Below are 26,576 nucleotides of genomic sequence, written 5' to 3' on the forward strand. Positions count from 1 at the left end.
TGCTTTGGCCCTGTCCTGAGGAAGGGTGTGACCCTTACCTCCAGTAATGTCAGCAATAATTTCCTTCAAACCAGGCCCGAATAAGGTCTGCCCCTTGAAAGGAATGTTGAGTAATTTAGACTTCGATGTCACGTCAGCTGACCAGGATTTAAGCCATAGCGACCTACGCGCTTGGATGGCGAATCCGGAATTCTTAGCTGTTAGTTTAGTCAAATGAACAATGGCATCAGAAACAAATGAGTTAGCTAGCTTAAGTGTTCTAAGCTTGTCAATAATTTCAGTCAATGGAGCTGTATTGATGGCCTCTTCCAGGGCCTCAAACCAGAATGCCGCCGCGGCCGTGATAGGCGCAATGCATGCAAGGGGCTGTAAAAATAAAACCTTGTTGAATAAACATTTTCTTAAGGTAACCCTCCAATTTTTTATCCATTGGATCTGAAAAAGCACAACTGTCCTCAACCGGGATAGTAGTACGCTTTGCTAAAGTAGAAACTGCTCCCTCCACCTTAGGGACCGTCTGCCATAAGTCCCGTGTAGTGGCGTCTATTGGAAACATTTTTCTAAATATAGGAGGTGGGGAAAAAGGCACACCCGGTCTATCTCACTCCTTGCTAATAATTTCTGTAAGCCTTTTAGGTATAGGAAAAACATCAGTACACACCGGTACCGCATAGTATTTATCCAGCCTACACAATTTCTCTGGTACTGCAACTGTGTTACAGTCATTCAGAGCAGCTAATACCTCCCCAAGCAACACACGGAGGTTCTCAAGCTTAAATTTAAAATTAGAAATCTCTGAATCAGGTTTCCCCGAATCAGAGATGTCACCCACAGACTGAAGCTCTCCGTCCTCATGATCTGCATATTGTGACACAGTATCAGACATTGCCCTTACAGCATCTGCGCGCTCTGTATTTCTCCTAACCCCAGAGCAATCGCGCTTGCCTCTTAATTCAGGCAACCTGGATAATACCTCTGACAGGGTATTATTCATGATTGCAGCCATGTCCTGAAAGGTAATCGCTATGGGCGTCCCTGATGTAATTGGCGCCATATTAGTGTGCATCCCTTGAGCGGGAGGCGAAGGGTCTGACACGTGGGGAGAGTTAGTCGGCATAACTTCCCCCTCGTCAGAATCTTCTGGTGATATTTCTTTTATAGTTAAAGACTGATCTTTACTGTTTAAGGTGAAATCAATACATTTAGTACACATTCTCCTATGGGGCTCCACTATGGCTTTCAAACATAATGAACAAGTAGTTTCCTCTGTGTCAGACATGTTTAAACAGACTAGCAATGAGACTAGCAAGCTTGGAAAATACTTTAAACAAGTTTACAAGCAATATAAAAAACGTTACTGCACCTTTAAGAAACACAAATTTTGTCTAAATTTGAAATAACAGTGAAAAAAGGCAGTTACACTAACGAAATTTTTACAGTGTATGTGTAACAAGTTAGCAGAGCATTGCACCCACTTGCAAATGGATGATTAACCCCTTAATACCCAAAACGGAATAATAAAAGACAAAAACTTTTTTTTGTTGTTTTTTGTTTTCAGTCACAACTGCCACAGCTCTACTGTGGCTTTTTACCTCCCTCAAAAACGACTTTGAAGCGTTTTGAGCCCTCCAGAGATGTCCTGGATCATGCAGGAAGAAGCTGAATGTCTCTGTCAGTATTTTTAGCTGCACAGAAAAGCACTAAAAAAGGCCCCTCCCACTCATATTACAACAGTGGAAAGCCTAAGGAAACTGTTACTAGGCAAAATTCAAGCCAGCCATGTGGAAAAAAACTAGGCCCCAATAAGTTTTATCACCAAATACATATAAAAACGATTAAACATGCCAGCAAACGTTTTATATTACATTTTTATCAGAGTATGTCTCTCTATTAATAAGCCTGATACCAGTCGCTATCACTGCATTTAAGGCTTTACTTACATTAGTTCGGTATCAGCAGCATTTTCTTGCAAATTCCATCCCTAGAAAAATATTAACTGCACATACCTTATTGCAGGAAAACCTGCACACCATTCCCTCTCTGAAGTTACCTCACTCCTCAGAATATGTGAGAACAGCCATGTATCTTAGTTACTTCTGCTAAGATCATAGAAAACGCAGGCAGATTCTTCTTCTAAATACTGCCTGAGATAAACAGTACACTCCGGTACCATTTAAAAATAACAAACTTTTGATTGAAGAATAAACTAAGTATAAAACACCACACTCCTCTTACGACCTCCATCTTGGTTGAGGCTTGCAAGAAAATGACTGGATATGACAGTTAGGGGAGGAGCTATATAGCAGCTCTGCTGTGGGTGATCCTCTTGCAACTTCCTGTTGGGAAGGAGAATATCCCATAAGTAATGGATGATCCGTGGACTGGATACACTTAACAAGAGAAAATTGTTCACTTTTTCACAAACTTTGGGTTGCTCACTGAAATTATTTACAAGCAGCTTGTGCAATTATGGCACAAATGGTTGTAAATGCTTCTCTGGAATCCCCTTTGTTCAGAAATAGCATACATATATGGCTTTGGCATTGCTTTTTGGTAATTAGAAGGCGGCTAAATGCCGCTGCGCACCACACTTGTATTATGCCCAGCAGTGACGGGGTTAATTAGGTAGCTTCTAGGGAACTTGAAGGGTTAATTTTAGCTTTAGTGTAGAGATCAGCCTCCCACCTGACACATCCCACCCCCTGATCCCTCCCAAACAGCTCTCTTCCCTCCCCCACCCCACAATTGTCCCTAAAATTTATCTCTGAAGATTTTTCTGTCAAAGTGTCAGAGTCTGAGATTTTACCTTCAGAAGCTACTGAAGTATGCTCCTCATCCGACAAATGAGAAATGTTGACCAGCGCAGAATTAGAGGGGTCAGAAGCCTTACTAGCAGACAAATGTTTAGATTTCCTCTTACGCTTACCTGAAGTAGTGGTGGATAAAGTTTGACTACCAAAAAACAATTAAAACAAACCTTCTTTTGTAAAATGTTTAGACTTGACTGACAACAAGTGATTACTGACAATTAAGCCTTGAGAAGTCTGCATTAAGCATTTCCAGTTCTCAGGTATATATATATACAGATATATATAGGAATATCTATTTTTAAATACATGGAACATATTCTGCTATGTGCAGAACATTGGAATGTGAAATATTTACAGTAAATACACAGTATAACACTTTATTAAATATCAATATTGCATAAATATGCTTTAACATGTTTCCTTTACTTAAAGGGACATGAAACCCAAAAAAAGTTATTTCATGATTTAGGTAGAACATACAATTTTAAACAACTTCAATTTACTTCTATTATCAAATTTGCTTCATTCTCTTGGTATAATTTGTTGAAGGAGCAGCAATGCACTGCTGGAGACAAAGCCGCTGATACCGCAGAAGTTATCTGCACAACAAAATCCCCTGGCAAATAAACAGCCCCAGGAGGTTGAGGGGACATGTAAGGCACTGTATGTGAAACTGATAAGGCTTGGGACGTTTGAGGAGAAAGCTGAGGCATTTCCAGAACAGCCATATCCTGAAAGACATTAGGTTCACAAGGGATTAGTTTGTCCTTATATTTTAAGGTCTTAGCTAAGCAATTGGAACAAAATTGCATAGGTAGTACAATTAGGACTTCCAGCAAAGTAAACATTTATCCATTTTAAAAGAAGAATCTTTTTCACATTCCATTGCAGATATCAGTTCCCACAAAAAATAAAAATAAAATTTATAGTATATACAGAACTAATAAATTAACTGAAAAAAACTTTGAAAACTTTTAAAAATATAAGATAAAAAAAGGCACCTATCACTTTAACAAAAAACCTAAGAGTGTCTGAGGCTCTTACCATACTGAGAGTCGAATAATACACTAGCAAGGGAACTCTCCAGGTGAGATGAGAGATTCACAAGTTCAGACCGGCAATCCGATCATCAGAAAAGATAGCCGCAGCAGTCCAGGCTCAATGACTGACTAAACTCCGCTCCTCATACATACGGAAGAGCGGAGAGTCACGTGAGCGGGCTGAGAGTAAAAGAGAAACTGTGCCACAAGTCACAGTTAAAAAGGCACGTATTACAAACGGCTCAATAGTAAAAACCATATCGTAACCGTAACAGCCTATATATTCTTCTGGACTCCAAATCAAACAAATCTGCCCCTTGCCATACGTATTTAACAATAAACACTTAAAGGACAAACCCTTCCAATACATTTTGTCATATAAGGTTAAGTCTTAAGCACACAGCTTAATATTAACCCCTTAGTCTCTCTACATGCCTGAGTTAAGCATACAATGTGCCTGCAAATCTGCCCCAAAAAAGTATCTAAGACAATTTAGTTAATCTATGTCCCAAATTAGATCCACTAGAGGTTTTACCTCTAAAGTGCTATCCTTCAGAACCTAGAAGGAAAATGCACTTACCTGTGGATCCAGCTGCAGGGCAGGTAACAGCTACTTAGGTGTGAACGGTACTCCTGTCCCCGTCATGAACCTGTAGTAAAAGAGTAACTAACCCTGGCTTTCTACAAAGGGGTACCAAAATATTAGAAGTAAAGCAAAGACTTCATCCCCGTCTTCTAACTGCTAAAAGCCACCACTTACTTTACTCAAAAGATTGACATGGACACAGCTAGACCCCAATCCTTGCTTGCAGGGAAAGTACCCATAAAAGGATTATTATCTTCAGACACCAACTTCGCACAACCTCCATTGACAGAGGCAAAGAGAATGACTCGGGATTATGGGTAAGGGAAGTTACACTTAACAGCTTTGCTGGGGTGCTCTTTGCCATCTCCTGCTGGACAGGAATTGAATATCCCATAATTAATTGGAATGACGTTGTGGACTCTCCATGTCATAGGAAAGAAATATATATAGTTTGGACAGGTAAATAAAAAAAAAACCAAAGGCGCTATTTCTGTTTAGATGGAGTGATAGAAAAATGCTAAACATTCTGTGGTATTTTGGGCAAGTTCTTTTTTGAAAGTCCCGATAGTGAAGGGGTTAAAGGGACATTAGAGGCAACTTTTTTTATTCTTTCATAATGTGGTGAGAGACTCCAAGCCATTATTCCTGGGATTCAACTTCTGACCCTTGGATAGGGTTGCCAGGTGTCCAGTATTTTATTGGACAGTCCAGTTTTTTAGCAGGCATGTTGTCCTGGACACTTATGAGATACAAAGGAAGAAACATGTATTGTGTTTCTGGACAGCTCTATTCAAATTCCTCTCTGCACACCCTGAAGCATCTAATAAACCTTCCTCCCCTTCCAATTCAGTATGAAGGTGCGGCCACCAACCCATATTCTCTTCTGGTAGGGGGCAGATTATGCCTTTTTTCAGTGGCCTGTCCAGGACCCCTGGAATATAAACACAGTTTCCTTGGGTTACAGAATAAGCTTTAAAGGGAAAGGAAAGTCAAAAACAAAATTTATGTTTACCTGATAAATTTATTTCTCTTGTGGTGTATCCAGTCCATGGGTTCATCCATTACTTGTGGGATATTCTCCTTCCCAACAGGAAGCTGCAAGAGTACACCCACAGCAGAGCTGTCTATATAGCTCCTCCCCTAACTGCCACCCCCAGTCATTCGACCGAAGACAAGCAAGAAAAAAAGGAGAAACTATAGGGTGCAGTGGTGACTGTAGTTTAAAAATAAAAAACACCTGCCTTAAAATGATAGGGCGGGCCGTGGACTGGATACACCACAAGAGAAATAAATTTATCAGGTAAGCATAAATTTTGTTTTCTCTTGTAAAGGTGTATCCAGACCACGGGTTCATCCATTACTTGTGGGATACCAATACCAAAGCTTTAGGACACGGATGAAGGGAGGGACAAGGCAGGAACTTAAACAGAAGGCACCACTGCCTGTAAGACCTTTCTCCCAAAAATAGCCTCTGAAGAAGCAAAAGTATCAAATTTATAGAATTTAGAAAAGGTATGAAGCGAAGACCAAGTCGCCGCCTTACAAATCTGTTCAACAGAGGCCTCATGTTTAAAAGCCCATGTGGAAGCTACTGCTCTAGTAGAATGAGCTGTAATTCTTTCAGAAGGCTACTGGCCAGCAGCTAAGCGAATTATGCTTCTTAGCCAAAAGGAAAGAGAAGTTGCCGAAGCCTTTTGGCCTCTCCTCTGTCCAGAGTAGACAACAAACAAAGCAGATATTTGACGAAAATCTTTCGTAGCTTGTAAATAAAACTTTAAAGCACGAACCACATCAAGATTGTGTAATAGACGTTCCTTCTTTGAAAAAGGATTAAGACATAGGGAAGGAACAACAATCTCCTGATTGAAATACTTATTAGATACCACCTTAGGCAGAAACCCAGGTTTGGTACGTAACACTACCTTATCTGCATGGAAAATCAGATAAGGGGAATCACACTGTAAAGCAGATAACTCCGAAACTCTTCGAGCTCAGGAGATAGCTACTAAAAATAGAACTTTCCAAGATAAAAGCTTAATATCTATGGAATGCAAAGGTTCAAACGGAACCCCATGAAGAACTTTAAGAACTAAATTTAAACTCCATGGCGGAGCAACAGGTTTAAACACAGGCTTGATTCTAACTAAAGCCTGACAAAACGCCTGAACGTCTGGAACCTCAGCCAGACGTTTGTGCAAAAGAATAGACAGAGCAGAAATCTGTCCCTTTAAGGAACTAGCTGACAATCCCTTCTCCAATCCTTCTTGGAGAAAAGATAATATCCTAGGAATCCGGACCTTACTCCATGAGTAACCCTTGGATTCACACCAATGAAGATATTTACACCATATCTTATGATAGATTTTCCTGGTGACAGGCTTTCGAGCCTGAATTAAGGTATCAATGACTGATTCGGAAAAACCACGCTTTGATAGAATCAAGTGTTCAATCTCCAAGCAGTGAGACGTAGAGAAATTAGATTTGGATGTTTGAAGGAACCTTGAAGTAGAAGGTCCTGCCTTAGCGGCAGAGTCCATGGTGGAAAGGATGACATGTCCACCAGATCTGCATACCAAGTCCTGCGTGGCCACGCAGGGGCTATCAAGATCACCGAAGCTCTCTCCTGCTTGATCTTGGCAATCAGACGAGGGAGCAGAGGAAACACATAAGCCAGGCTGAAGGACCAGGGCGCTGCCTTGGGATCCCTGGACCCGTAACAAGGAAGCTTGGCGTTCTGACGAGATGCCATGAGATCCAGTTCTGGTTTGCCCCAAAGTTGGATCAACTGGGCAAATACCTCCGGATGGAGCTCCCACTCCCCCGGATGAAAAGTCTGCCGACTTAGAAAATCCACCTCCCAGTTCTCTACTCCTGGGATATGGATAGCTGAGAGATGGCAAGAGTGAACCTCTGCCCATAGAATTATCTTTGAAACCTCCAACATTGCCAGGGGGCTCCTTGTTCCCCCCTGATGGTTGATATAGGCTACAGTTGTGATGTTGTCTGACTGAAATCTGATAAACCTGACCACAGCTAGCTGAGGCCAAGCCTGAAGAGCATTGAATATCGCTCTTAGTTCCAGAATGTTTATCGGAAGGAGGGCCTCCTCCTGAGTCCACGAACCCTGAGCCTTCAGGGAGTTCCAGACTGCACCCCAGCCCAGAAGGCTGGCATCTGTTGTTACTATAGTCCATTCTGGCCTGCGGAAACTCATTCCCTTGGACAGATGGACCCGAGATAGCCACCAGAGAAGAGAATCCCTGGTCTCTTGATCCAGATTTAGTAGAGGGGACAAATCTGTGTAATCCCCATTCCACTGGTTGAGCATGCAAAGTTGCAGTGGTCTGAGATGTAGGCGGGCAAACGGAACTATGTCCATTGCCGCTACCATTAATCCGATTACCTCCATACACTGAGCCACTGACGGACGAGAAATGGAATAAAGAGCACGGCAGGAAGTTAGAAGTTTTGACAACCTGACCTCTGTCAGATAAATCTTCATTTCTACTGAATCTATCAGAGTTCCTAGGAAGGAAACTCTTGTGAGAGGTGAGAGAGAACTCTTTCCTTCGTTCACCTTCCACCCGTGAGACCTTAGGAATGCCAGAACAATGTCCGTATGGGACCTGGCGATATGAAAAGTTGACGCCTGTATCAGGATGTCGTCTAGGTAAGGGGCTACTGCTATACCCCGCGGTCTTAGAACCGCCAGAAGGGACCCTAGAACCTTCGTAAAGATTCTTGGTGCCGTGGCTAACCCGAAGGGAAGAGCCACAAACTGGTAATGCCTGTCTAGGAAGGCGAACCTGAGAAACTGATGATGATCCCTGTGTATCGGAATATGTAGATAACCATCCTTTAAATCCACGGTAGTCATATATTGACCCTCCTGGATCATAGGTAGGATGGTTCGAATAGTCTCCATCTTGAAGGATGGGACCCTGAGAAATTTGTTTAGGATCTTGAGATCCAAGATTGGTCTGAAAGTTCCCTCTTTCTTGGGAACTGTAAACAGATTTGAATAGAAGCCCTGCCCCTGTTCCTCCTTTGGAACTGGGTGGATCACTCCCATAACTAGTAGGTCTTGAACGCAATGTAAGAATGCCTCTCTCTTTATCTGGTTTGCAGATAATTGTGAGAGATGAAATCTCCCCTTTGGAGATGAAGCTTTGAAATCCAGAAGATATCCCTGGGAAACAATCTCCAGAGCCCAGGGATCCTGGACGTCTCTTGCCCAAGCCTGGGCGAAGAGAGAAAGTCTGCCCCCCACTAGATCCGGTCCTGGATCGGGGGCTACTCCTTCATGCTGTCTTAGAGGCAGCAGCAGGCTTTTTGGCCTGTTTCCCCTTGTTCCAAGCCTGGTTAGGTCTCCAGACTGGCTTGGACTGGGCAAAATTTCCCTCTTGTTTTGTAGTAGAGGACAATGACAATGAAGCTGCGCCACTCTTGAAGTTTCGAAAGGAACAAAAATTAGTCTGTTTGGTCCTTAACTTGTTTGACCTATCCTGGGGAAGGGCGTGGCCTTTTCCTCCAGTAATATCAGAAATGATCTCCTTCAGTCCAGGCCCAAATAGGGTCTGCCCTTTGAAGGGGATCTTGAGAAGTTTAGACTTTGAAGTGGTCAGCTGACCAGGATTTAAGCCATAGCGCCCTACGTGCCTGAATGGCAAAACCTGAATTTTTAGCCGTTAGCTTGGTTAAATGAAAAACGGCGTCAGAAATAAATGAATTGGCTAACTTAAGAGCTTTAAGCCTGTCAAGGATATCATCCAACGGGGTATCTACCTGTAAAGCCTCCTCCAGAGACTCGAACCAGAAAGCCGCTGTAGCAGTGACTGGGGCAATGCATGCAAGGGGCTGGAGAATAAAACCTTGTTGTATAAAGATTTTCTTAAGGAAACCCTCTAATTTCTTATCCATAGGATCTAGGAAAGGACAACTGTCCTCGACAGGAATAGTTGTACGCTTAGCTAGGGTAGAGACTGCTCCCTCCACCTTAGGGACCGTCTGCCACAAGTCCCGTGTAGCGGCATCTATAGGAAACATTTTCTTAAAAGCAGGAGGGGGAGAGAATGGCACACCTGGTCTATCCCATTCCTTAGTAATAATTTCTGAAAACCTCTTAGGGATTGGAAAAACATCAGTGTAAACAGGCACTGCAAAGTATTTGTCCATTTTACACAATTTCTCTGGGACTACAATGGTGTCACAGTCATCCAGAGTTGCTAAAACCTCCCTGAGCAACACGCGGAGGTGTTCAAGCTTAAATTTAAATGCTGTAATTTCAGAGTCAGACTGAAGTAACGCCTTCCCTGAATCAGAGAAGTCACCCACAGATAGAAGCTCTCCTGCTTCAACTTCTGCACATTGTGAGGGTATATCAGACATAGCTACTAAAGCGCCAGAGAGCTCTGTATTTGTTCTAGCCCCAGAGCTGTCCCGCTTTTCTTGTAACCCTGGGAGTTTGGACAAAACCTCTGTGAGGGTATGATTCATAACTGCCGCCATGTCTTGTAAAGTAAACGCATTGGACGTGCTAGATGTACTTGGCGTCCCTTGAGCGGGAGTTATAGGTTCTGACACGTGGGGAGAGGTAGATGGCATAACCTCCCTTTTGTCAGTCTCAGAAACCTCAGGTGATAAATCTTTAAAAGCCATAATATGGTCTTTATAACTTATAGAAAGGTCAGTGCATTTGGTACACATTCTAAGAGGGGGTTCCACAATGACTTCTAAACATAATGAACAAGGAGTTTCCTCTATGTCAGACATGTTTAACAGACTAGTAATGAGACCAGCAAGCTTGGAAAACACTTTAATAAATGTGAAAAAAGCAATAATAAAAAGCGGTACTGTGCCTTTAAGAGAAAAAAACTACCACATAAACTGCAAAACAGTGAAAAAAAGTAGTAAACTCTACGAAATTTTTTACAGTGTGTATAAGGGACTAAAGCAGCATTGCACCCACTTGCAAATGGATGCTTAACCCCTCAGGCCCAAAAACGAATTAGAAAAAACATAATTTATGCTTACCTGATAAATTTATTTCTCTTGTAGTGTATCCAGTCCACGGATCATCCATTACTTATGGGATATTAACTCCTCCCCAACAGGAAGTGCAAGAGGATTCACCCAGCAGAGCTGCTATATAGCTCCTCCCCCAACTGCCATTACCAGTCATTCGACCGAAAACATGCAGAGAAAGGAAAACCATAGGGTACAGTGGTGACTGTAGTTTAATGGAAAAATTACCTGCCTTAAAGTGACAGGGCGGGCCGTGGACTGGATACACTACAAGAGAAATAAATTTATCAGGTAAGCATAAATTATGTTTTCTCTTGTTAAGTGTATCCAGTCCACGGATCATCCATTACTTATGGGATACCAATACCAAAGCTAAAGTACACGGATGAAGGGAGGGACAGGCAGGCTCTTTATACGGAAGGAACCACTGCCTGAAGAACCTTTCTCCCAAAAACAGCCTCCGAAGAAGCAAAAGTGTCAAATTTGTAAAATTTGGAAAAAGTATGAAGAGAAGACCAAGTTGCAGCCTTGCAAATCTGTTCAACAGAAGCCTCATTCTTAAAGGCCCAAGTGGAAGCCACAGCTCTAGTAGAATGTGCTGTAATTCTTTCAGGAGGCTGCTGTCCAGCAGTCTCATAGGCTAACCGTATTATGCTACGAAGCCAAAAGGAGAGAGAGGTAGCCAAAGCTTTTTGACCTCTCCTCTGACCAGAATAAACGACAAACAGGGAAGACGTTTGTCGAAAATCCTTAGTTGCCTGTAGATAAAATTTCAGGCCACGGACTACATCTAGATTGTGTAGCAGACGTTCCTTTTTCGAAGAAGGATTAGGACACAAAGATGTAACCACAATCTCTTGATTGATATTCCTGTTAGTGACCACCTTAGGTAGGAATCCAGGTTTAGTACGCAGAACTACCTTGTCTGAATGAAAAATCAGATAAGGAGAATCACAATGTAAGGCAGATAACTCAGAGACTCTTCGAGCCGAGGAAATCTCCATTAAAAACAGAACTTTCCAAGATAACAACTTGATATCAATGGAATGAAGGGGTTCAAACGGAACCCCCTGTAAAACATTAAGAACTAAGTTCAAACTCCATGGTGGAGCAACAGTTTTAAACACAGGCTTGATCCTAGCTAAAGCCTGACAAAAAGCTTGAACGTCCGGAACTTCTGACAGACGTTTGTGTAAAAGAATGGACAGAGCTGAAATCTGTCCCTTTAAGGAACTAGCGGATAAACCCTTTTCTAAACCTTCTTGTAGAAAAGACAATATCCTCGGAATCCTAACCTTACTCCATGAGTAACTCTTGGATTCGCACCAATATAAGTATTTGCGCCATATCTTATGGTAAATCTTTCTGGTAACAGGCTTCCTAGCCTGTATTAAGGTATCAATAACTGACTCAGAAAAACCACGTTTTGATAAAATCAAGCGTTCAATTTCCAAGCAGTCAGCTTCAGAGAAATTAGATTTTGATGTTTGAAGGGACCCTGGATCAGAAGGTCCTGTTTCAGAGGTAGCGACCAAGGTGGACAGGATGACATGTCCACTAGATCTGCATACCAAGTCCTGCGTGGCCATGCAGACGCTATTAGAATCACTGATGCTCTCTCCTGTTTGATTCTGGCAATCAATCGAGGAAGCATCGGGAAGGGTGGAAACACATAAGCCATCCCGAAGGTCCAAGGTGCTGTCAAAGCATCTATCAGAACCGCTCCCGGATCCCTGGATCTGGACCCGTAACGAGGAAGCTTGGCGTTCTGTCGAGACGCCATGAGATCTATCTCTGGTTTGCCCCAACGTCGAAGTATTTGGGCAAAGACCTCCGGATGAAGTTCCCACTCCCCCGGATGAAAAGTCTGACGACTTAAGAAATCCGCCTCCCAGTTCTCCACTCCCGGGATGTGGATTGCTGACAGGTGGCAAGAGTGAGACTCTGCCCAGCGAATTATCTTTGATACTTCCATCATTGCTAGGGAGCTTCTTGTCCCTCCCTGATGGTTGATGTAAGCTACAGTCGTGATGTTGTCCGACTGAAACCTGATGAACCCCCGAGTTGTTAACTGGGGCCAAGCCAGAAGGGCATTGAGAACTGCTCTCAATTCCAGAATGTTTATTGGTAGGAGACTCTCCTCCTGATTCCATTGTCCCTGAGCCTTCAGAGAATTCCAGACAGCGCCCCAACCTAGTAGGCTGGCGTCTGTTGTTACAATTGTCCAGTCCGGCCTGCTGAATGGCATCCCCCTGGACAGATGTGGCCGAGAAAGCCACCATAGAAGAGAATTTCTGGTCTCTTGATCCAGATTCAGAGTAGGGGACAAGTCTGAGTAATCCCCATTCCACTGACTTAGCATGCACAATTGCAGCGGTCTGAGATGTAGACGTGCAAAGGGTACTATGTCCATTGCTGCTACCATTAAGCCGATCACCTCCATGCATTGAGCTACTGACGGGTGTTGAATGGAATGAAGGACACGGCATGCATTTTGAAGCTTTGTTAACCTGTCTTCTGTCAGGTAAATCTTCATTTCTACAGAATCTATAAGAGTCCCCAAGAAGGGAACTCTTGTGAGTGGAAAGAGAGAACTCTTCTTTTCGTTCACCTTCCATCCATGCGACCTTAGAAATGCCAGTACTAATTCTGTATGAGACTTGGCAGTTTGAAAGCTTGAAGCTTGTATCAGAATGTCGTCTAGGTACGGAGCTACCGCAATTCCTCGCGGTCTTAGTACCGCCAGAAGAGCACCCAGAACCTTTGTGAAGATTCTCGGAGCCGTAGCCAATCCGAATGGAAGAGCTACAAACTGGTAATGCCTGTCTAGAAAGGCAAACCTTAGATACCGGTAATGATCTTTGTGAATCGGTATGTGAAGGTAAGCATCCTTTAAATCCACTGTGGTCATGTACTGACCCTTTTGGATCATGGGTAAAATTGTCCGAATAGTTTCCATTTTGAACGATGGAACTCTTAGGAATTTGTTTAGGATCTTTAAATCCAAGATTGGCCTGAAAGTTCCCTCTTTTTTGGGAACCACAAACAGATTTGAGTAAAACCCTTGTCCTTGTTCCGACCGCGGAACTGGATGGATCACTCCCATTAATAAAAGATCTTGTACGCAGCGTAGAAACGCCTCTTTCTTTATTTGGTTTGTTGACAACCTTGACAGATGAAATCTCCCTCTTGGGGGAGAGAATTTGAAGTCTAGAAGGTATCCCTGAGATATGATCTCTAACGCCCAGGGATCCTGGACATCTCTTGCCCAAGCCTGGGCGAAGAGAGAAAGTCTGCCCCCCACTAGATCCGTTCCCGGATCGGGGGCCCTCGATTCATGCTGTCTTAGGGGCAGCAGCAGGTTTCCTGGCCTGCTTGCCCTTGTTCCAGGACTGGTTAGGTCTCCAGCCTTGTCTGTAGCGAGCAACAGCTCCTTCCTGTTTTGGTGCAGAGGAAGTTGATGCTGCTCCTGCTTTGAAATTACGAAAGGAACGAAAATTAGACTGTCTAGCCTTAGGTTTGGCTCTGTCTTGAGGCAGGGCATGGCCTTTACCTCCTGTAATGTCAGCGATAATTTCTTTCAACCCGGGCCCGAATAAGGTCTGCCCTTTGAAAGGTATATTAAGCAATTTAGATTTAGAAGTAACGTCAGCTGACCAGGATTTTAGCCACAGTGCTCTGCGTGCCTGAATGGCGAATCCGGAATTCTTAGCCGTAAGTTTAGTTAAATGTACTACGGCATCTGAAATAAATGAGTTAGCTAACTTAAGGGCTTTAAGCTTGTGTGTAATCTCATCTAATGGAGCTGATTCAAGTGTCTCTTCCAGAGACTCAAACCAAAATGCTGCTGCAGCCGTGACAGGCGCAATGCATGCAAGAGGTTGCAATATAAAACCTTGTTGAACAAACATTTTCTTAAGGTAACCCTCTAACTTTTTATCCATTGGATCTGAAAAGGCACAGCTATCCTCCACTGGGATAGTGGTACGCTTAGCTAAAGTAGAAACTGCTCCCTCCACCTTAGGGACCGTTTGCCATAAGTCCCGTGTGGTGGCGTCTATTGGAAACATCTTTCTATATATCGGAGGGGGTGAGAACGGCACACCGGGTCTATCCCACTCCTTAGTAACAATTTCAGTAAGTCTCTTAGGTATAGGAAAAACGTCAGTACTCGCCGGTACCGCAAAATATTTATCCAACCTACACATTTTCTCTGGTATTGCAACTGTGTTACAATCATTCAGAGCCGCTAACACCTCCCCTAGTAATACACGGAGGTTTTCCAGCTTAAATTTAAAATTTGAAATATCTGAATCCAGTTTGTTTGGATCAGAACCGTCACCCGCAGAATGAAGCTCTCCGTCCTCATGTTCTGCAAATTGTGACGCAGTGTCTGACATGGCCCTAATATTATCAGCGCACTCTGTTCTCACCCCAGAGTGATCACGCTTACCTCTTAGTTCTGGTAATTTAGCCAAAACTTCAGTCATAACAGTAGCCATATCCTGTAATGTGATTTGTAATGGCCGCCCAGATGTACTCGGCGCTATAATATCACGCACCTCCCGAGCGGGAGATGCAGGTACTGACACGTGAGGCGAGTTAGTCGGCATAACTCTCCCCTCGTTGTTTGGTGAAATATGTTCAATTTGTACAGATTGACTTTTATTTAAAGTAGCATCAATACAGTTAGTACATAAATTTCTATTGGGCTCCACTTTGGCTTTAGCACATATAGCACAGCTATCTTCCTCTGAATCAGACATGTTTAACACACTAGCAAATAAACTAGCAACTTGGAAATACTTTTCAAGTAATTTACTATAATATGAAAACGTACTGTGCCTATAAGAAGCACAGAAAAAGTTATGACAGTTGAAAATTAATAAACTGAAAAGTTATAGCATCAAATCTTTGTAAAAAACACAATTTTAGCAAAGGATTGCTCCCATTAGCAAAGGATAACTAACCCTGATAGCAGAAAAAAAAAAAAAAATACAGAAATAAACGTTTTTTTATCACAGTCAACTACAATCTCACAGCTCTGCTGTGAGTGATTACCTCCCTCAAAACAAGTTTTGAAGACCCCTGAGTTCTGTAGAGATGAACCGGATCATGCAGGGAAGACAATAAACTTCTGACTGAATTTTTTGATGCGTAGCAAAAGCACCAAAAAAGGCCCCTCCCCCTCACACATAACAGTGAGAGAGATCAGTAAACTGTCATAAATTAAATAAAACGACTGCCAAGTGGGAAAAAATAGTGCCCAAAACATTTTTTCACCCAGTACCTCAGAAAATTAAACGATTTTACATGCCAGCAAAAAACGTTTAACATTAATAAATTGAGTGTTATTAAAAAGCCTGTTGCTAGTCCCTGCAAATTAGGCTAAAGTTTTATGCATACAGTATAATTCCAGTGAAGTACCATTCCCCAGAATACTGAAGTGTAAAATATACATACATGACAGCCTGATACCAGTTGCTGCTACTGCATTTAATGCTGAGTTTACATTATATCGGTATGGCAGAATTTTCTCATCAATTCCATTGTCAGAAAATAATAAGCTGCTACATACCTCTTTGCAGATTAATCTGCCCGCTGTCCCCTGATCTGAAGTTTACCTCTCCTCAGATGGCCGAGAAACAGCAATATGATCTTAACTACTCCGGCTAAAATCATAGAAAAACTCAGGTAGATTCTTCTTCAAATTCTACCAGAGAAGGAATAACACACTCCGGTGCTATTATAAAATAACAAACTTTTGATTGAAGGTATGAAACTAAGTATAATCACCACAGTCCTCTCACACATCCTATCTATTCGTTGGGTGCAAGAGAATGACTGGTAATGGCAGTTGGGGGAGGAGCTATATAGCAGCTCTGCTGGGTGAATCCTCTTGCACTTCCTGTTGGGGAGGAGTTAATATCCCATAAGTAATGGATGATCCGTGGACTGGATACACTTAACAAGAGAAACATTAAACCTGTTAACAAACAGTCAAACACACTGCCACAGCTCTGCTGTGGCTCCTACCTGCCCTTAAAAACGATTTTTGCAGGAACAAAACCCTCTATAGAGGTCCTATAAGCCAGAGGACTCCTTCAGGGAAGCTGGATGTCTCAGACTGAAAACGAAAATAGGCCCCTCCCACCATGCACTCAAAGTCAGAGGGCCTTAAAAAAGTACTCCTAGGAGTAATCTAACAAGCCATGTGGAAACTAGGCCCCAAATAAAGATTTATCACTCTCACAGAAAAAATGTTTTTATTTATAAATCATGCAAACGTTTTAACACTAAGTAATATAGGTATTAACATGAATATTATCCCTTTTTGCAAGCATGATCCCAGTTGTTGTTAAATCACTGTATCAGGCTTACCTTAAATATACCAGGCACTGTCAGCATTTTCTAGACCTTATCATCTCTCTAGAAAAAAATATACTGAACATACCTCAAAGCAGGCAATCTGCAGACCGTCCCCCCAACTGAAGTTTTCTTTCCATACTCTTCAGTTATGTGTGAGAACAGCAATGGACCTTAAGTTACAAACCGCTAAGATCATCAAACCTCCAGGCAGAAGTCTTCTTCCAATTTCTGCCTGAGAGTAAAAACAGTACAACGCCAGTACCGTTTAAAAATAACAAACTTTTGATTGAAGGTAAAAACTACACTAAGTCACCACATCTCTCTTGATACTTCCTTTCTTGTCGAGAGCTGCAAGAGAATGACTGGGGGTGGCAGTTAGGGGAGGAGCTATATAGACAGCTCTGCTGTGGGTGTCCTCTTGCAGCTTCCTGTTGGGAAGGAGAATATCCCACAAGTAATGGATGAACCCGTGGACTGGATACACCTTTACAAGAGAAATTAAACTTGCATGATTCACATAAAGCATGTTATTTTAAGACACTTTAAATTCACTTCTATTTTCAAATGTACTTTGTTCTCTTGGTTCTAGACTTTAAATAGAAACAATTCTACCCCTTATTCATCAGTTTCAATTTATGCCCAAGGTAAATTTGATGGATGCCTACCTTAGAAACATGGATTTTGACAGCAGATAAGAGCCATAGGCCCAGCAAGTCTGCCCGATATTACCTAAAAGTATAAACTTAGAGGGTAAACGTTTGTGATTGGATTTATTATGAGTCAAAGGGGAAATATGATTATATTTGAAAAATAGATAAATAAGAGGTTTACTTTTTATATTGTATGTTAATTGCTTACAAGTGTTAATAGCTGGTGCTATGTCTCGTTGAAACTTTATACCAACTTCCCAATTAAGGTCAAGCTTTTAATATATGTTGAACTTTTAATGTATCAGTGAGACCTTTATAATATTGCCAACATTGGATTTGTAGACGGTATAACCTTGTTGTTCCTATATATTGCATAAACTCAATAAAAATTATATTTAAAAAAAAAAAAAGTATAAACTTATCTAGTTCGTAGGATAGCCTTATGCTTGTCCCAGGCATTTTTAAAGTCCTCCACAGCGTTTGTCATTACTACCTCTTGAGGAAGTTTATTCCATAAATCAATCACTCTTTCTGTAAAGAAGCTTCCTCAAATTACTCCTGAATCTACTTCCCTTCAGCTTGAGATCATGACCCCTTGTTCTTGAATTTTCTATTTTATGTAAAATACCCACAGCCTCAGTTTGACTAAGCCCTTTAACGTACTTGAAAGTTGCTATCATAGCACCTCTTTCCTTTCTCTTCTCTAAGCTATACATATTTAGGTCATTGAGCCTATCCTGTTAAGTTTTATTTTTTAGACCATGTACCATTTTGGAAGCCCTCCTTTGCACAAATTCAAGTTTGTAAATATCCTTCTGAAGATATGGCCTCCAGAACTGCACACAATACTCAAGATGAGGCCTAACTAATGATCTATAAAGTGGCATAAGAACCTTACTATTTCTGCTGCAAATGCCTCTACCAATATATCCAAGCATTCTGCTGGCCTTACTCGCTGCAGTACTACATTGTTTGCTAAATTTTATATCATCTGAAAACATAATTTATGTAAGAACTTACCTGATAAATTCATTTCTTTCATATTAACAAGAGTCCATGAGCTAGTGACGTATGGGATATACATTCCTACCAGGAGGGGCAAAGTTTCCCAAACCTTAAAATGCCTATAAATACACCCCTCACCACACCCACAAATCAGTTTAACGAATAGCCAAGAAGTGGGGTGATAAGAAAAAAGTGCGAAGCATATAAAATAAGGAATTGGAATAATTGTGCTTTATACAAAAAAATCATAACCACCACAAAAAAGGGTGGGCCTCATGGACTCTTGTTAATATGAAAGAAATGAATTTATCAGGTAAGTTCTTACATAAATTATGTTTTCTTTCATGTAATTAACAAGAGTCCATGAGCTAGTGACGTATGGGATAATGACTACCCAAGATGTGGATCTTTCCACACAAGAGTCACTAGAGAGGGAGGGATAAAATAAAGACAGCCAATTCCTGCTGAAAATAATCCACACCCAAAATAAAGTTTAACAAAAAACATAAGCAGAAGATTCAAACTGAAACCGCTGCCTGAAGAACTTTTCTACCAAAAACTGCTTCAGAAGAAGAAAATACATCAAAATGGTAGAATTTAGTAAAAGTATGCAAAGAGGACCAAGTTGCTGCTTTGCAGATCTGGTCAACCGAAGCTTCATTCCTAAACGCCCAGGAAGTAGATACTGACCTAGTAGAATGAGCTGTAATTCTCTGAGGCGGAATTTTACCCGACTCAACATAGGCAAGATGAATTAAAGATTTCAACCTAGATGCCAAAGAAATGGCAGAAGCTTTCTGGCCTTTCCTAGAACCAGAAAAGATAACAAATAGACTAGAAGTCTTACGGAAAGATTTCGTAGCTTCAACATAATATTTCAAAGCTCTAACAACATCCAAAGAATGCAATGATTTCTCCTTAGAATTCTTAGGATTAGGACATAATGAAGGAACCACAATTTCTCTACTAATGTTGTTGGAATTCACAACTTTAGGTAAAAATTCAAAAGAAGTTCGCAACACCGCCTTATCCTGATGAAAAATCAGAAAAGGAGACTCACATGAAAGAGCAGATAATTCAGAAACTCTTCTAGCAGAAGAGATGGCCAAAAGGAACAAAACTTTCCAAGAAAGTAATTTAATGTCCAATGAATGCATAGGTTCAAACGGAGGAGCTTGAAGAGCTCCCAGAACCAAATTCAAACTCCAAGGAGGAGAAATTGACTTAATGACAGGTTTTATACGAACCAAAGCTTGTACAAAACAATGAATATCAGGAAGAATAGCAATCTTTCTGTGAAAAAGAACAGAAAGAGCGGAGATTTGTCCTTTCAAAGAACTCGCGGACAAACCCTTATCTAAACCATCCTGAAGAAACTGTAAAATTCTCGGTATTCTAAAAGAATGCCAAGAAAAATGATGAGAAAGACACCAAGAAATATAAGTCTTCCAGACTCTATAATATATCTCTCGAGATACAGATTTACGAGCCTGTAACATAGTATTAATCACGGAGTCAGAGAAACCTCTATGACCAAGAATCAAGCGTTCAATCTCCATACCTTTAAATTTAAGGATTTCAGATCCGGATGGAAAAAAGGACCTTGTGACAGAAGGTCTGGTCTTAACGGAAGAGTCCATGGTTGGCAAGATGCCATCCGGACAAGATCCGCATACCAAAACCTATGAGGCCATGCCGGAGCTATTAGCAGAACAAACGAGCATTCCCTCAGAATCTTGGAGATTACTCTTGGAAGAAGAACTAGAGGCGGAAAGATATAGGCAGGATGATACTTCCAAGGAAGTGATAATGCATCCACTGCCTCCGCCTGAGGATCCCGGGATCTGGACAGATACCTGGGAAGATTCTTGTTTAGATGAGAGGCCATCAGATCTATCTCTGGGAGCCCCCACATTTGAACAATCTGAAGAAATACCTCTGGGTGAAGAGACCATTCGCCCGGATGCAACGTTTGGCGACTGAGATAATCCGCTTCCCAATTGTCTACACCTGGGATATGAACCGCAGAGATTAGACAGGAGCTGGATTCCGCCCAAACCAAAATTCGAGATACTTCTTTCATAGCCAGAGGACTGTGAGTCCCTCCTTGATGATTGATGTATGCCACAGTTGTGACATTGTCTGTCTGAAAACAAATGAACGATTCTCTCTTCAGAAGAGGCCAAAACTGAAGAGCTCTGAAAACTGCACGGAGTTCCAAGATATTGATCGGTAATCTCACCTCCTGAGATTCCCAAACTCCTTGTGCCGTCAGAGATCCCCACACAGCTCCCCAACCTGTGAGACTTGCATCTGTTGAAATTACAGTCCAGGTCGGAAGAACAAAAGAAGCCCCCTGAATTAAACGAAGGTGATCTGTCCACCACGTTAGAGAGTGCCGAACAATCGGTTTTAAAGATATTAATTGATTTATCTTCGTGTAATCCCTGCACCATTGATTCAGCATACAGAGCTGAAGAGGTCGCATGTGAAAACGAGCAAAGGGGATCGCGTCCGATGCAGCAGTCATAAGACCTAGAATTTCCATGCATAAGGCTACCGAAGGGAATGATTGAGACTGAAGGTTTCGACAGGCTGTAATCAATTTTAGACGTCTCTTGTCTGTTAAAGACAGAGTCATGGACACTGAATCTATCTGGAAGCCCAGAAAGGTTACCCTTGTTTGAGGAATCAAAGAACTTTTTTGTAAATTGATCCTCCAACCATGATCTTGAAGAAACAACACAAGTCGATTCGTATGAGACTCTGCTAAATGTAAAGACTGAGCAAGTACCAAGATATCGTCCAAATAAGGAAATACCACAATACCCTGTTCTCTGATTACAGACAGAAGGGCACCGAGAATCTTTGTGAAAATTCTTGGAGCTGTAGCAAGGCCAAACGGTAGAGCCACAAATTGGTAATGCTTGTCTAGAAAAGAGAATCTCAGGAACTGATAATGATCTGGATGAATCGGAATATGCAGATATGCATCCTGTAAATCTATTGTGGACATATAATTCCCTTGCTGAACAAAAGGCAATATAGTCCTTACAGTTACCATCTTGAACGTTGGTATCCTTACATAACGATTCAATAATTTTAGATCCAGAACTGGTCTGAAGGAATTCTCCTTCTTTGGTACAATGAAGAGATTTGAATAAAACCCCATCCCCTGTTCCGGAACTGGAACTGGCATAATTACTCCAGCCAACTCTAGATCTGAAACACAATTCAGAAATGCTTGAGCTTTCACTGGATTTACTGGGACATGGGAAAGAAAAAATCTCTTTGCAGGAGGTCTCATCTTGAAACCAATTCTGTACCCTTCTGAAACAATGTTCTGAATCCAAAGATTGTGAACAGAATTGATCCAAATTTCTTTGAAAAAACGTAACCTGCCCCCTACCAGCTGAACTGGAATGAGGGCCGTACCTTCATGTGAACTTAGAAGCAGGCTTTGCCTTTCTAGCAGGCTTGGATTTATTCCAGACTGGAGAAGGTTTCCAAACTGAAACTGCTCCTGAGGACGAAGGATCAGGCTTTTGCTCTTTGTTGAAACGAAAGGAACGAAAACGATTGTTAGCCCTGTTTTTACCTTTAGACTTTTTATCCTGTGGTAAAAAAGTTCCTTTCCCACCAGTAACAGTTGAAATAATAGAATCCAACTGAGAACCAAATAATTTGTTTCCCTGGAAAGAAATGGAAAGTAGAGTTGATTTAGAAGCCATATCAGCATTCCAGGTCTTAAGCCATAAAGCTCTTCTGGCTAAGATAGCCAGAGACATAAATCTAACATCAACTCTAATAATATCAAAAATGGCATCACAGATGAAATTATTAGCATGCTGGAGAAGAATAATAATATCATGAGAATCACGATTTGTTACTTGTTGCGCTAGAGTTTCCAACCAAAAAGTTGAAGCTGCAGCAACATCAGCCAATGATATAGCAGGTCTAAGAAGATTACCTGAACATAGATAAGCTTTTCTTAGAAAAGATTCAATTTTTCTATCTAAAGGATCCTTAAACGAGGTACCATCTGACGTAGGAATGGTAGTACGTTTAGCAAGGGTAGAAATAGCCCCATCAACTTTAGGGATTTTGTCCCAAAATTCTAACCTGTCAGGCGGAACAGGATATAATTGCTTAAAACGTTTAGAAGGAGTAAATGAATTACCCAATTTATCCCATTCCTTAGCAATTACTGCAGAAATAGCATTAGGAACAGGAAAGACTTCTGGAATAACCGCAGGAGCTTTAAAAACCTTATCCAAACGTATAGAATTAGTATCAAGAGGACTAGAATCCTCTATTTCTAAAGCAATTAGAACTTCTTTAAGTAAAGAGCGAATAAATTCCATCTTAAATAAATATGAAGATTTATCAGCATCAATCTCTGAGATAGAATCCTCTGAACCAGAAGAGTCCAAAGAATCAGAATGATGGTGTTCATTTAAAAATTCATCTGTGGAGAGAGAAGATTTAAAAGACTTTTTACGTTTACTAGAAGGAGAAATAACAGACAAAGCCTTCTTTATGGATTCAGAAACAAAATCTCTTATGTTATCAGGAACATTCTGTACCTTAGATGTTGAGGGAACTGCAACAGGCAATGGTACATCACTAAAGGAAATATTATCTGCTTTAACAAGTTTGTCATGACAATTATTACAAACAACAGCTGGAGGAATAGCTACCAAAAGTTTACAGCAGATACACTTAGCTTTGGTAGATCCAGCAGGCAGTGGTTTTCCTGTAGTATCTTCTGGCTCAGATGCAACGTGAGACATCTTGCAATATGTAAGAGAAAAAACAACATATAAAGCAAAATAGATCAAATTCCTTATAAGACAGTTTCAGGAATGGGAAAGAAATGCCAAACATCAAGCTTCTAGCAACCAGAAGCAAATGAAAAATGAGACTGAAATAATGTGGAGACAAAAGCGACGCCCATATTTTTTGGCGCCAAATAAGACGCCCACATTATTTGGCGCCTAAATGCTCTTGGCGCCAAAAATGACGCCACATCCGGAACGCCGACATTTTTGGCGCAAAATAACGTCAAAAATGACGCAACTTCCGGCGACACGTATGACGCCGGAAACGGAAAAGAATTTTTGCGCCAAAAAAGTCCGCGCCAAGAATGACGCAATAAAATGAAGCATTTTCAGCCCCCGCGAGCCTAACAGCCCACAGGGAAAAAAGTCAAATTTTTGAGGTAAGAAAAAATATGATAATTTAAAGCATAATCCCAAATATGAAACTGACTGTCTGGAAATAAGGAAAGTTGAACATTCTGAGTCAAGGCAAATAAATGTTTGAATACATATATTTAGAACTTTATAAATAAAGTGCCCAACCATAGCTTAGAGTGTCACAGAAAATAAGACTTACTTACCCCAGGACACTCATCTACATGTTTGTAGAAAGCCAAACCAGTACTGAAACGAGAATCAGTAGAGGAAATGGTAAATATAAGAGTATATCGTCGATCTGAAAAGGGAGGTAAGAGATGAATCTCTACGACCGATAACAGAGAACCTTATGAAATAGACCCCGTAGAAGGAGATCACTGCATTCAATAGGCAATACTCTCTTCACATCCCTCTGACATTCACTGCACGCTGAGAGGAAAACCGGGCTCCAACTTGCTGCGGAGCGCATATCAACGTAGAATCTAGCACAAACTTACTTCACCACCTCCTTTGGAGGCAAAGTTTGTAAAACTGATTTGTGGGTGTGGTGAGGGGTGTATTTATAGGCATTTTAAGGTTTGGGAAACTTTGCCCCTCCTGGTAGGAATGTATATCCCATACGTCACTAGCTCATGGACTCTTGTTAATTACATGAAAGAAATAATAATTCTCAACTCCTGTTCCTCATTTGTACCAGTCAGGAAAGTGTCATTGAGTCTGTGATAAACATTTGGATTTTTCTTCCCTAAATGCATAATTTTACACTTTTGCTGTGTTAAACTTTAGATCCCAGTCATTTGTCCAATCCTCCAATTGTTGTATATCACTTCTCAATTTGTCTACCCCCCCAGAACATCCACTCTGTTACAAATGTTTGTATCATCTGCAAACAGACATACTTTCTCCTGTAGCCCTTTGCTGATATCACAGATAAATATGTTAAACAAAACAGGCCCCAGAACTTACCCCTGAGTAACACCACTAGTAACAGCCCCCTCTGCTGAATGTACTCCATTTACTAAGACACATTGTTTTCTGTCCTTAAGCAAGCATTCCACCCAGTTCACAATTTTTGAGTCTAGACCCAAGGAGATACAGTTTGTGAATTAGTTTGTTGTGTGGGACAGTGTCAAATGCTTTGCTTAAATCTAGATATGCTACATCAACTGCTCCACCCTTGTCTAATACTTTTGTTACATAATCAAAGAAGTCAATTAGCTTAGTCTGAGATGATCTCCTTGAAGTAAAACCATGCTGATTTTGGTCCTCTAAATTGTTTGTCTTTATGTAAGTCAAAATTCTTTCTTTTAAGAGGCTTTCTATTAATTTCCCTACTACTGAAGTTAAACTAACTGGCCTGTAGTTACCAGATTCTTCCCTATTACCCTTTTTATAAAGAGGTATTACATTTTCTATTCTCCAATCCTCTGGAACAGCTCCTGTTAATAGTGACTGATTAAACAGATCAGTTACAGGGACAGAACTGATCAAATTTCTTTTAAAACCCTTGGATAAATATTATCAGGACCCACTGACTTTTTAACATTTATTTTTGATAATGCTAACAAAACCTCATCCTCTGTAAAAGATTAGTGTTAAGCTTGTTCTATTTTTCATAGCATACCTTCATTTTCCTCTCCACAAAGTCCATCACAGGTGCTTAAGATTTGCCTTTCGGGTCAAATAGTTTGTTTGTGGCTTTTCAGTTTGGTCTAGCTACAGCTTCTAGAATTTTAAGAAAGTTTTAGGAACTCTCTTGTCTGTAATAAGAGTTTAAGTATTTCAGTGGCTCTATACCTGGATGATATTTTGGGTCAGGCTTTATCTTTACATCAGCTCTCTCTCATACCAACAGATTACTGTTGTTCCATTGCAGACATGGTTGAAGAATCAATATCCTAAAAAGTGATCTTTTTCCTCAAACAAGAGTCTCTTTTCTATGAGTCATAGGCTCAATGTAATGCAGCTTTCTTTAACTGATCAAAAGTTACAGGCAACTTGTTCACAACTAAAGTCAATTTCCAACCCATCTGTAGTACAATGTTTGGAAGTGTTAGGTCTGATGATTGCAGCATCAGATACTTGTCAGGATAATGGTTACTTATTTCTCTGCACTGTCCCTTTAAAGCATCCTGCTCTCATTAACATCAACCTATTTAAGGCCCCTCCCAGCATTTTCACATTGCTTAGTATTGAAGTTTGTCTTAAACCTTAACCTGAGCCTGCTCTCTGTAAGATTTACCTTACTACTTCTGTTTGTTGGATTCCTCTACACCTGCTAGCTGGATTTTTGTTGTCATCCTCTCCTTCCTGCCTGCTTCTCCCTCAAGAAGATTCAGCTATTTCAAAAGCCTCATTCATACCTTTACCTCTAACTCAGTTTCCCCTGCAGCTCACCGGCCTTGGGATTCAATTTTCACTGAGCTCCACTTCCTCATGCTGTGACGTCATCAGCCAGCTGCTACTGAGCTTCCCTGCTCCCTCTGGCAAGTCGCCATTACAACCCGGTGTTTGCAACTATCATTATAACAGTCCTGTTAGGGGTAAGCCAGTCTCTGTATTTTACTTTGCTGCTATACTCTAAGATTAGTATCTCAGTTGCTGCTGTTATTTTTCTGTGACTTTTATTTTCATTCCCTCATATCCTGCTGTTTTACCATAACTCTGTACACAATAGCAATTGCTTATTTTTTTTCTATGATCATAGTACCATTTTTTCCTTGCTTATTTATTTTTTCCTTCATTAATGGTAAAATCTCAGGTTTATCTGAGCATATCCCTGCTGCATTTACTTTCTCACAGTGACTACCCAGACACATGTGGCAGCCATAGGGAATATGCTCAATTACTGCCTGTATATTAAAACATTGCAATAAGGAATAAGGTTTTACATA

The 26,576-nt window shown here is 41.1% G+C and overlaps 1 long non-coding RNA gene across 1 annotated transcript; it reads right to left on the reverse strand.

Moving 5' to 3' along the window:
* Nucleotides 1–3,173: 3,173 nt before the first annotated feature.
* On the reverse strand, nt 3,174–26,576 carry LOC128641923 (uncharacterized). Its single transcript, XR_008399595.1, has 2 exons — nt 26,052–26,576; nt 3,174–5,367 (listed from the first exon to the last, which is right to left on the reverse strand). It is a non-coding gene; the product is annotated as an uncharacterized LOC128641923 (long non-coding RNA).

The sequence above is a fragment of the Bombina bombina genome, chromosome 11 (genome assembly GCF_027579735.1).
Source record: "Bombina bombina isolate aBomBom1 chromosome 11, aBomBom1.pri, whole genome shotgun sequence".
NCBI classification, from domain to species: Eukaryota; Metazoa; Chordata; class Amphibia; order Anura; family Bombinatoridae; genus Bombina; species Bombina bombina.